The sequence below is a fragment of the Armigeres subalbatus genome, chromosome 2, assembly GCF_024139115.2.
Source record: "Armigeres subalbatus isolate Guangzhou_Male chromosome 2, GZ_Asu_2, whole genome shotgun sequence".
NCBI classification, from domain to species: Eukaryota; Metazoa; Arthropoda; class Insecta; order Diptera; family Culicidae; genus Armigeres; species Armigeres subalbatus.
The window spans coordinates 19,780,612-19,792,992 of record NC_085140.1 but is presented as its reverse complement, the minus strand read 5'-3'; the positions used below and the strand labels follow the sequence as shown (position 1 = coordinate 19,792,992).

At 39.8% G+C, this 12,381-nt stretch overlaps 1 long non-coding RNA gene across 1 annotated transcript in view; it reads left to right on the top strand.

Moving 5' to 3' along the window:
- Positions 1-1,338: 1,338 nt before the first annotated feature.
- The window catches only part of LOC134214106 (uncharacterized), a 79,690-nt gene continuing 68,647 nt past the window's right edge, over positions 1,339-12,381 (top strand). The window contains exon 1 of the long non-coding RNA XR_009979657.1: positions 1,339-1,490. This is a non-coding gene — a long non-coding RNA (uncharacterized LOC134214106). The remainder of the gene's footprint in view (positions 1,491-12,381) is intronic.

Below are 12,381 nucleotides of genomic sequence, written 5' to 3'. Positions count from 1 at the left end.
ACGGATTGCATCCAAAACAAGGTCTCTCTTATGCTGTTACAAACCAATTTATATTTGACGAAATCTAATTTGATTTATTTTTAGGGTAAACTTTTATTTTCATGAAATTTTTGAAATTTATGAAATGTTCGTCTTTTATCCATTTTATCCATTTTCCAAATGAAATTCCTCTAAAATTGATATAATATTTTTGAGCCAGCATGGTAAAAATCAAGATTTTATTCAACATATGTAGAAAAGTATATCCCTTAGAACTGTTCTACATTGGGAACGAATCTTTATATACGCAGTCTTCGGTTTTTCGAAAGGATGACGAGGGATACACCAATGTTTGTCTACGATGCGCAACAATCACAAAATAGATAGATTAGAAGCAACATTATAAATTATCAATCGTACGAAAGCAAACTCGCTTATCATAATGCAGGAGAGCATCGCAACTGTGAGGTGTTTTCAATTTGGATATTATTTAAAATGAAAATGTGATGATTCAACGTTGAAATCAAGATAATCTTTTTCATGCCATGAAGCTCGTAATCTGAATAGGTTATCACGATACACGATATTAATGTTCCGAATACTCTTTACCAAAAGTAGAGCAATTTCAACGACATGTAAAAAGGAATCAGAAAACACCAAAAATGTGCATTGAACATTTAACTGAGGGTAAATCCAGGCGAGGCATCACCTTTTTAAAATCGATATTTCTTCAAAATAATCCGATGAAACTCTACTTGTTGTTATTGATAGTTTAAGGATACATAGTGTAGAAGACTTTTGAAAGACAAAAAGTCGGTTAAATACATGTTAGAAAAAAGTAAAATTCGAGTGCGATGCCACACCACTGGGAGAGACGCCACTTATGGGAAATGTTTGAGAAATGCGATTAATAAATATGCTCATGGCAATGAATGAGCATTTGATGTTTTTCGAATAAAAACATATTTCAACCAAACACCAAATAAATTCATCGTTTACTGGTTAACAGCCCGTGCGCGCACACGAATGGATTTTGTTCGAGTTTGTCAAATCAATATCAATACAATATTGAATCAGTTACATACCTTAAACTTTTTCTTTTCTACTTCAATATTGTTTACCCCAATCCTAATTATAGAAAACAATTTCAGCTCCTTAACACCCAACGCCACTAGGGAAAATCTTTTATAATTCCAACACGAATCGTATTCAGATATACGATATAAGTCGCGTGACCCTTGCTAGATCAAATACTGTTATACTATCTTCTGACGTTTCGATGTTCCGTATAACAAATAAAAAGTGTTATAAGGGTACAACTTTTGCTACCCGAGTTACACATATGTTATGTGCTAACAGTCCCGATTTTATTTAGTGAAACATAGAGCAAATATTGCATAAATTTGCTCTTTGTGGTGATAATCAAGTGGTGATAAAGTGTAAAAAGTAGTTTACGTACTTAATTTGTCGTGTCATACGCAATAAAGAGGAGAAACAGGCGATTCAAAAAAGTAAGTAACAGTTTGCTTTTCGTGCGCTGCTTTCTTTGGCAGTGCAATAATGGCAAGGATTTCGTAGGCGCAAATTTGTTTCGGTGATTAAGGTGCCTGCCAGAGTAGACGCGTCTACGCGACGCGGCGCGAAAATTGCACACAAAGGAATAACAATCAATAATAAGGAGCTGTCAAATCGTATGGACGCTTCGCTTCGCTTCGCACTTCGCGTCTACTCTGGCCGCACCCTAACAGATCAAATCTTGCTTCCTTTACACAAACAACTTATTCAAATGAAAGCTTAGACTTGAAATTGTGTGACTGAATCAAAATTATGTTTATAAATAGTGCATGTTTGCTGGAAAACGCAAATATTATTGAGGGTGCCAACAACTGTCGCACCCTGCCAATGCCGTATTCTACCCTAGTAGGTCCATGAAATTTTGTAGGAACATTCCTTGATAAATTTCAAAGAGATTGTCAGTTGGGATAAGCGAAATTCGTTCCCAATTCCGAGTTATAGACATTTTAGTACGAAAAAAGCGCTCTACCGCGAGAGAGCTTCCCTCAGACCTTAAGTACAGATTTTTTATTTCCGAGTGGTAAAGTTTACCTTCGGAATTTCCTGAGAAAACTTTTCGTTTTTCAGTTGGTTGGAGGACGTCAGACTTCGTCTGACTTTTCCTCGTCTACTTTGGCGGCTGACATATACTTGAAGGAAGTATTTCCTGAAGTATAGTTTCGGCGTTCCACCTCTACACTTTTGATCAACCTGCCCTCAGGTGGAAGTTTTTCCGCTGAGTATAAAAGCGTTATCTCTCAGGTGGAAGTTTTTCCTCTGAGTTAGACGTTAGCCCTCAGGTGGTGAATCTTCCCACCGAGTTTAAATTTCAATATTGTCTTCCTCACAGCATCGCTGTCACTAGCCTCCTACTGCAAAGCCGGTACATCAGCAGCAAAAGTATGCACACACTCCACAAGCTCATGCTCTACCAGGAGTACCAGCCAGTGATGGTCGATTCCCGAGAGAATCGGCAAAAAGCTTCTATTCTCTCACCATTTGACACACACTCGTCTTCTACTGTCGTATGCGAATCAACACACGCGCTCTCATTTTGATGAATTGGCGAGGATCCGATTTCAAGCATGTTCATTTCTCGCTTAACTTTTCAAAAGGACCTAAGTAACATTTTTTTCATGAACTAATTTGAATAGTGCAATCAACAGAAAAACATGAATGCTTTTGATTGCAGTACTCAAATTAATTCATGAAAAAAATGTTACTTAGGTCCTTTTGAAAAGTTAAGCGAGATTTCTTCCTATACTAGGTTGATAACGGATTCAGCCCGCTCTCGATTCACTCTCTGCTGATCGAAGCAGCCCAGAAATTTGCCCAAGTTTAATCGCTGCTCGATAATTTTCAGTGAGTGAGTCGATTTCACTCATTTGATTGCAATCAGACTTATCTCCCCATATAAATCGAATATACCGACAGCAAAATGTTAGGTGCGTCGCATCGTTTGCAGCACCTACGTGGCGCTGCATGTACTTTAGGGGCAAATCCAGTTATGGATTAGTAGTTCTCAACATCATAGAGCATCACTTGGATTAGATTATACAGATATTGGTAACATTTAATTTGCTTAAATACTAAAGTGACCAGACGTCCCACATTTCCGCCGTTTGTCCCGCGCTGAGAAGTTATTATCGCGTGGACTCTCACTACGGGGACCTAACCAAAGCGGACGCTGGGGACGAGACCTCACAGGCCTAGCCACCAGGGGTTCCCAAACTCTTTTTTCAGGGTCGGCTCTTTGCGCTGATCAGAAGTTCAAACACTCAGTTTTTTTTTCACTTTTAGTTTTAGATTTTTTTTATTGAACTTACTTTTAGTGTAGGTGTGTAAGTGTATGCTGGGCCGGTCGGCGGCTGCAGGGGGTTCTGGGCAAATCTGGACGTTGCGGCGTAATCGGAATCGTGGAATCGCATGCGCTTGGGGGCGTCCGATATCGCGCGGGATGTCAATCACGGTATCTTTCTCTCGTGGGTCGTAGCACAGGGATAGGGCAGACCTCGCTACAGGATATCGCCACACGTGCTTGGCGAACCGACAGGGTCACGGGATTGGAGCCTATTCTCCGAGGCTATGAGTTGGCGGTGGCGCTGACAACGTGGCCACACACTGGCTCAGGGTCTAAACCAACACTTAATGGGTCCTGACTCAATTAATGCTTCCTCGCGGGTATTATTTCCACTCACTAACAAACTAACTTCAAATGGTTTTATAATTGAAGTCTCACAGTCACAACCTTGAAAGATTTCTTTAAACTTTCCGAAACTCCGAAACGATCTTGGTTGTCCAAAGGCTCGAGTGGAAAAGACAGAGCTGATCCCGACTCAATTGTAGCAAACCCATGTCCTACCTCCCCTCCACTTCCTCATCCTTTCTAAATATCCTCTGCCCCTCGTTTGGATCCATTCGTTATTCCACGGTATGTTTCATCCACCCACCCCTTGTATGTGTGTTTCGTGTTATGTGCGTTACAATTTTAATTGTTATTCAAATTAACAGTTGAATTTAGAGAGTGGATTACTTATAATTTTTCTTATTAGAGAACTACTTCAAAAACTTGTATACAAACTTTTATACAACCTATAAAATATTAATTCGTCCTGAACAGTAGTATGCTTGACATTTGCAATACTCTCTATCTAAATGTCTACGCTACCTATACATTGCTAGGGTTGGATCCTAGGGTGAAGTACCCAAAACGGTAACAAAGTGTCCCGTGAATTGTCCCGCGTTTCACTTATTTCAAGATAATGTCCCACGAAATAAAGAAATATTTTTAAAAAACAGCAGTAATTTAGTAAACGTTTTTTAAAAACTTATAACTTAGGCTATTTTTTGGATTGGAAGCAGTAACGTTGAAAATAGAAGACACGTCTGTGTCTATTAACTCAGGCTTGCCATTAACTCCTCACCGAGTGGAAAATGAGCAAGAGTCAGAGTTTTTTTTTTAGAAGCCGATATTAGCATCAAAACTCACAACAATGAGCATCATCAAACCCTAGCAGCACACCACCATCGACGTCATTTGTCTTTCTCCGTCTCCTACAAAAATTATAACTGTAGTAGTGCAACACCGATCAGCAGCACAAACACTCACTTAAAACACGTGTTTGTTGGTTTCCAATTTTATTTCGTCCTTAACTCTAGCGACTCTAGATGTTTAAAATTGGATACTCACTAAAATAGCTATAATAAGTGAAATGGAAGGTCTGCAACAATAATGATGCTTTTAAAGTGAAGAATTGAAGTGATTTCAAAATTCACAGAAATAATAATATCAAAACAAAAATAACAATGCTCATTTGCTTTAGATTCTGACAGTTCACAATGCTCGATTGGCTCAAGATCGCCATTTAATTAATGATCCCATATCAAAAAGCTAATAACATTCATAAGTTAATGAAAAGTATAAGTTTCGGAATGTATGTGACTAATGCGATGTATAAGTTTTTTCTTATACATATCATTCAGCGCCTGCTTTGACAAAAAAGTATTAGAAATATTAATAATAAATAATATAAAATTTTTTTACGTGTAGCTTCTACCTCGTATACGAACAACAATGAGTTTGTCTATCATCTGACACACACACACAAACTCAGTTTCATTCCATTTTCCAATCAGGACATTTTTACAACAAACCAGTCGAGCAGTTGCAAATCAGTTTCAAAACGTGCTCGAAAAATAAAACCATAACTCTGCGTTGCGAACTGGTAGTTTCAGTTTAATTTCCAAACACGCCATACAAAACCCAACAGCATTGCGACCGGCCTTATAGAAAAAAAAAATCGTCTGTCGGTTTGGAAAAATAAAAACCGAATTGTATTTCACATAAAATGAAATTTGAAATAGCTCAGCGTAGTTGATTTTTGTAATACAAACCCAGAGAAAGATGTAGGAATTTTATGTAAATTAGAGCGCCCTACCTTATTGCATAAAACGAATCATATTGTCGGCGTAGCACCAACTTAGAATTCGGAAGTCGGGACTTCCGAACCGAACTTTCTTCCGAAGTTTTATCTGTCAAACTAATTGATGCGTTGTATAGCGCATCTTTAGGCGAATCCAGCGCACTATATCCGAAGTTGGGAAAGTTGCCTGTATCTGGAGAAAAATCCAACTTCGGTATAAAAAGCGGTATAAATTTATTCCGGATACACAATACGATCAATTTCATTCCTTGTCGAGTTTCTGGTCGAGCCGGACGTTTTAATACATCCGTGTCTCATCACGCGGCTTACTTTAATCTTGTAGAGTTTTTTTTTACCCTTGTGCATCAAAGGGCTGTTTTTTATATCACACAATAGTCATTCCTACTAGTGCGAAGTGCAGCTGCAAGGTGATCTTTCCAGCCGACTATCGGGAAGCGGGCTGTATTGACAAAGTCATTACAGTCCCGTTAATTAGTGCCATTTGCTGAAGCCAAAAGCTACTGTGACGACAACCAGCAGCAAGCGTCGTCATCAAAAGCTACCTACTCGGGAGAGTAGGCAGTAAACAGGCTAAGTGAAAAATTCCATTGTTCCGCTGTAGTCGATTCAACCACACTTCAGTGGTGCCGTTTTGTGCTCTGCCTATAGTTGGGCACGGTTGATATCGGTGGATAACAGTGGGACAAAAAGCAAAAAAGTTTGCCTGAAATATTATTATTGAATTTGTTTTTTTTTTTGTGTTTGTGTCGTTATTGTTATTATTAGTTAATTATTATTAGTATTATTTGCTTACTTTCTTTTCTTTTTTTTTTAATTATTTTGGGGATTTTGGGTTATATTACATGGACGAAGAAAACGGAGGCGAAACGCCTCCTAAAGACAATGTCGTTCGCACGCGATTCTACCAGGCTTCTTCGCCTGGGCCTTGGGTTGTTTACTTTCGGCAGAAAGTGAAAAGTATTGATTTTTTAGGAATCAAACGTGACTTGACGCGTCGTTTTCCGAAACTGATTTTCATCAGGTTAATAGGAACAAACTACGTGTAACCGCACCTACATATCAGGATGCAAATGCTATCGCAAAAGACCAACTGTATAGTGTAGAATATTTGGTTTATGTGCCCTCGCGGGAGGTCGAAATTGAAGGCGTGATAAACGCAGCGAGCCTGACTTGCAAGGATGTACTTGCAGGAAAAGGTCGTTTAAAGAATGCCCTGCAATCTACTGTGGATATTCTGGATTGCAAGGAGTTGCATTCAGCTGCCATGATAGATGGTAAAAAGTGTATTCCAAGTCAGGTTCACTTCGGGTTACGTTCGCCGGTTCGATACTCCCAAAATATGTAGATATCGAAAATATGTTGTTTCCGGTGCGTCTTTTGTACCCAGAGTTTTCAATTGTACCAACTGCAAACAGTTGGGGCACACTGCCGAGTTTTGCGACAACAAACCCCGTTGTGGCAAATGTTTTGAGAAGCATAGGGAGGAGTCATGCCAACAACAAGCTACAAAATGTGTTTATTGTTGTCTGGACCCTCCCCATGGTTTACAAGAATGCCCGGTGTACAGCGTTCGTTGGTACAGCGCTCCAAGCAGTCGTATGCAGAAATGGTGAAGTCGCAAGACACATCCGCAACTGCCAACGCATCGGCTGCTATTTCAGCTGCCGTTCAAGTTAGTGATTTTTATGATGTCATTTCCATTGACGAATCGGACTCTGACGTAGCCGACATGGATGATTCTGCGGAGGTACACGTACCCGAAAAGAGGAAGAAACCGTCTTCCCCGGGATTGCGCCGTAAGAAAACAAAAATCATCCCTAGAAGCTTGCCGAAATCTGATGGTAATGGCGGATTATTTAAAATTCCGAAGCAGCCTGTCTATACTGCTCCTTTTGACCCATGTTGCAGTAAGACATTCCCGCCATTGCCTAAAACTGATGTTACAAAGAAACATCAGTCAAGGAATATCTCCGAGCAGACAACTGCTACTCGCACTTCCAAGAAAAGAATCTCGTCCAAGCGAGGATTGATATCCTTTGAGGACCTTGTGGATCGTATTTTGAACTTATTCAATATTCCGAATTCATTGAGGCCAATCATTGACCTCTTTATTCCAACAGTTGAAAGTTATCTGAAGAAATTGACTGTTTCATGGCCCCTTCTTGCAGGACTTGTATCTTTCAATGGATAATACGGCCATACAAGATACAATCACTGTGCTGCAGTGGAACTGTCATAGTCTGAAACATAAATTGGACGTGTTTAAGTTTTTAATTCGCAACTCCGATTGCGATATATTTGCACTCTGTGAAACATGGCTTTCTTCTGAAGATGAAATCAACTTCCACGATTTTAACATTATTCGCCAAGATCGGAATGATCATTATGGTGGCGTTCTTTTGGGAATCAAAAATGTCACACTTTCTACAGAATTCCCATTCCGACTGTTAATGGTTTAGAAATCGTCGCTTGCCAAGTAAATGTAAAGAATAAAGACCTTTGCATAGCTTCAGTGTATATTCCCCCAAATGCCTCACTTAATCGTCGGCATCTTTGGAGCGCAGTCTCTCTTTTATCATCCCCAGTTTTAATACTGGGTGATATGAATGCACATGGTATTGCATGGGGCGAAACTAGAGACGATAACAGAGCGCCTATTTTCTATGATTTGTGCGACGATTTCAACTTGAATATTTTGAACACAGGCGAAGTAACTCGAATAGGACCTCAAGGTCAGGAAAGTCGAATAGATCTGTCTTTATGCTCTAATTCACTATCATTAGATTACACCTGGAAGGTAATCCAAGATCCCCATGGTAGTGACCACATGCCGATAGTCACCACAATCAAAAGCGGCTATCAGCGATCAGTGCCAGTTAATGTTCCTTTCGACCTCACGAAAAACATTGACTGGCAAAAAATAGCATCGGCGGTACAAATTGGTATTGAATCAACTGATAGTCTTCCACCACTGGACGAATATCGATTCCTTACCGAATTGATTCATAAATGCGCACTGAAGCTCAGAAACGACGCGTTTCAAGTACATCTGTCATAAGAAGACCAGCCACTCCTGGATGGGATGATGAATGTACTAAGTTGTATTCTGAGAAATCTGATGCCTTCAAGGCTTTTCGTAAACACGGAAGGTCTGAGCTATTTGAAAAGTACTTGAGGCTTGAAAGAAAGCTGAAAAATCTTCTCAAGGCGAAAAAACGTAGCTACTGGCGACGTTTTGTCGAGGGACTATCACGAGAAACCTCAATGACAACACTTTGGAAAACGGCCCGCAACATGCGGAACCGCACTTCCACCAACGAGAGTGAAGAATACTCCAATCGATGGATATTCAACTTCGCAAAAAGGTCTGTCCAGATTCCGTACCAGCAGAACCGCTATTTCGAGAATCAGTCACTGATCCCGGTTCTTTGGGTGGACCATTCTCAATGCTGGAACTTTCTATGTCTCTTCTTTCATCAAATAACTCTGCTCCGGGATGCGATAACATCAAATTCAATCTTCTTAAAACCTCCCAGATATCGCAAAAGACGATTACTTGACCTGTACAACTGTTTCATGGAGTACAACATTGTGCCACCAGAATGGAGACAGGTCAAAGTAATAGCTATTCAAAAGCCTGAAACCAGCGTCTAATCACAATTCATACCGACCGATTGCCATGCTATCGTGCATGAGGAAATTATTGGAGAAAATGATTCTTTCAAGAATTGATCATTGGGTCGAGCAAAATGCATTACTATCAAATACTCAGTTCGGTTTTCGAAAAGGTAAAGGAACAAATGATTGTCTAGCGTTGCTCTCTTCAGATATACAGCTGGCCTATGCGCAAAAGGAGCAATTGGCTTCAGTATTCTTGGATATTAAGGGCGCTTTTGATTCTGTTTCCATAGAAGTACTGTCAGACAATCTGCACAGTAGTGGATTACCCGTTATTTTGAATAATTTCTTGTACAATTTGTTGTCAGAAAAACAAATGAACTTTACACTCGGCACTCTGACAACTTCCAGAAATAGCTACATGGGCCTTCCCCAAGGATCATGTTTAAGTCCCTTGCTTTATCATTTCTATGTTAAAGATATTGACAATTGTTTGGAAGGACAATGCACGCTCAGACAACTTGCAGATGATGCCGTGATCTCTTTAAGAGGTTCATGTGCAGAAGTCCTGCAAGGACCATTGCAAAGTTCCCTAAATAATCTGACTGTTTGGGCCAGACATTTAGGGATCGAGTTCTCTCCGCAAAAGTCTCAATTGGTTGTGTTTACTAAGAAGCGGTATCCTGCTCAACTGAAACTCAAGCTGTTGAATGATGACATCAACCAATCTTTATCTTCAAAATACCTTGGGGTCTGGTTTGATTCTAAGTGTACCTGGAAAACCCATATTGATTATTTGATAGAGAAATGCCGAAAACGGATTCATTTTCTACGTTCTATCTCCGGAACGTGGTGGGGCGCTCACCCGGAAGATCTCATCAAACTATATAGAACGACTATTCTCTCTGTTTTAGAGTACGGCTCTTTCTGCTTCCTCTCAGCAGCTGATTGCCACCTGATCAAATTGGAACGAATTCAATATCGTTGTTTGCGTATTGCTCTTGGCTGTATGCATTCAACGCATAACATGAGCCTGGAGGTGCTTGCTGGAGTCACTCCTTTAAAGCACCGCTACTGGGAGCTCTCACTTAGAATACTGATCAAATGTGGGACAAGTAACACACTTGTCTTAGAAAATTTCGATAATATGCTTGAACTGATTCGTCAGTCAAGATTCCTGAGGGTCTACCTCAACTACATATCGACAGATCTTTGTCTTCCATGTTATAATCCACCACGAGTTAACTTCATCAACGACAGTTCCTGCATTGAATACGATCTGTCCATGAAACATGCAATTCAAGGAATTCCAGATCATCTTCGAAATCTTTCCATTCTCCCTATTTTTTTCCGAAAAATATGAACATGTCAATTGCAACAACAGATATTTCACTGATGGTTCTCGCATCAACGGATCCACTGGCTTCGGTGTCTTCAATGTAAATTCAACCACCTTCCGAAAACTTCAGGAACCGTGTTCGGTTTATGTTGCTGAGCTGGCAGCAATTAACTTCGCTTTGGGGATAATTTCCGATCAGCCCGTAGACCATTATTTCATCTTCTCGGATAGTCTTAGTTCTATCGAGGCACTCCGGTCGCATCTTACTTTCTTACAATCATAAGAGAGCAGATGCGTGATTTGGTCGAAAGATCATTCAAGATTACCTTTGTATGGGTCCCATCCCATTGCCTAATCTATGGCAATGAGAAGGCTAGCAAAGGTGGGCGCACAGGAAGGTGAAGTTTATGATAGACAAATCTCGAATAACGAGTTTTTCCCATTAGTTCGTCAGAGTACTCTTCAAAATTGGCAAACGATTTGGTCACACAATGAACTTGGACGGTGGCTATTTTCCATAGTTCCTAAAGTTTCTGCGCGAGCGTGGTTCAGAGGTGAGGACTTGAGCCGAGGCTTCATTCGCACGATGTCGAGGCTTATGTCCAATCACTATTCACTAAACGCACATCTCTATAGAATAAACTTGGTCGATAGCAACCTATGTAGGTGTGGAGCCGGTTACGATGACATCGATCACGTAGTTTGGTATTGCTCGGAAAACGACGCCTCCAGAGAGCAACTATTGGATACCCTTGTGGCCCGAGGTTAACAACCCTACAGGTTGTAAGAAGTGTTTTGGGGGATCGCGATGTGGTATATATGCAGGCTATCTATGCATTTCTTTGCTCGTCTGACATCAAAGTCTAATATTTCTTTTTTTTTCTTTCCAAGTTTTTTTTTCTTGTCTCTGTCTTATTGTTCCATGTACCATGAAGCTCTGGCCATCCGGAAGATGCTCACTGACAAACCACAACTCGAACACGACGCTACGATACAACGTTTTTGACGTCAAATACCCGGATGAGCAGCTGTAATACCCCAAACCAAAATCCCAACCCTGTCCATCCTGAAATTACGCAATCTAACCTTGAGTCGCCACGAGTATCTTGGTCAATGTCCCTTTCCCTTACTAACTGTTAATAATAATGATATAGTTTGTAAATATCATAAAGAGTCTCGGCTCCGTTAAGTGTTATACACGCCTGAGCCTGTCAAATAAATGCAATAGATAAAAAAAAAATACGATCAATTTGAATGTTAGCAAAATGAATCATGTAAGCATTACAAATGAATCATTTGTTTGAGAAACTGCATAGGGTAACGGCTGTATTTTGGACCGGGCTCGTATTTTGGACCACCTAGCTGATTTTTTCATTTATATCCCACAAAACTAAATAAAACATGTAACATTTAAATTTTATTGCAAAAAATAACTATTCATAAGGTACCTAATATAGCAATTTTCAAGAATATTTTCACGCATTTACCCATTCCGGCTGGATTAAACCAGAAGCAAGACGACATTGTAAAATTGAAGTCAACTTTCAAAAGATGTAAGTTTATTTGTACATAGATTTAAAACATGTGAATGATGTTGTTGACTTATTAAAACCTAATTGAAGCAGTTTCACATTTCGGGCATTGTAAGTTTAAAAAAAGTATTCTGAGGCATGTCCAAAATAGGTTCATTTTTCACTGAACCGAACATATTTTCGACATATCTTCTTTTTAAGTTCTAGATCTCTTAAACTTTTGTTTTTACCAACCATTTGTTTCTCTAGTATCAAACCATTCATACATTACTGTTCATGCATTTATGAATTGCCGTTCATTGATGTAAGCCCCAGAAAAATGTCTGTTAAACCAACATGTAACTGTTTTCATTATTTCCATACGAAAACTCCATGACAAGATCCAATCTTTGCTAGAGTTCTCCGTCCGTGTTGC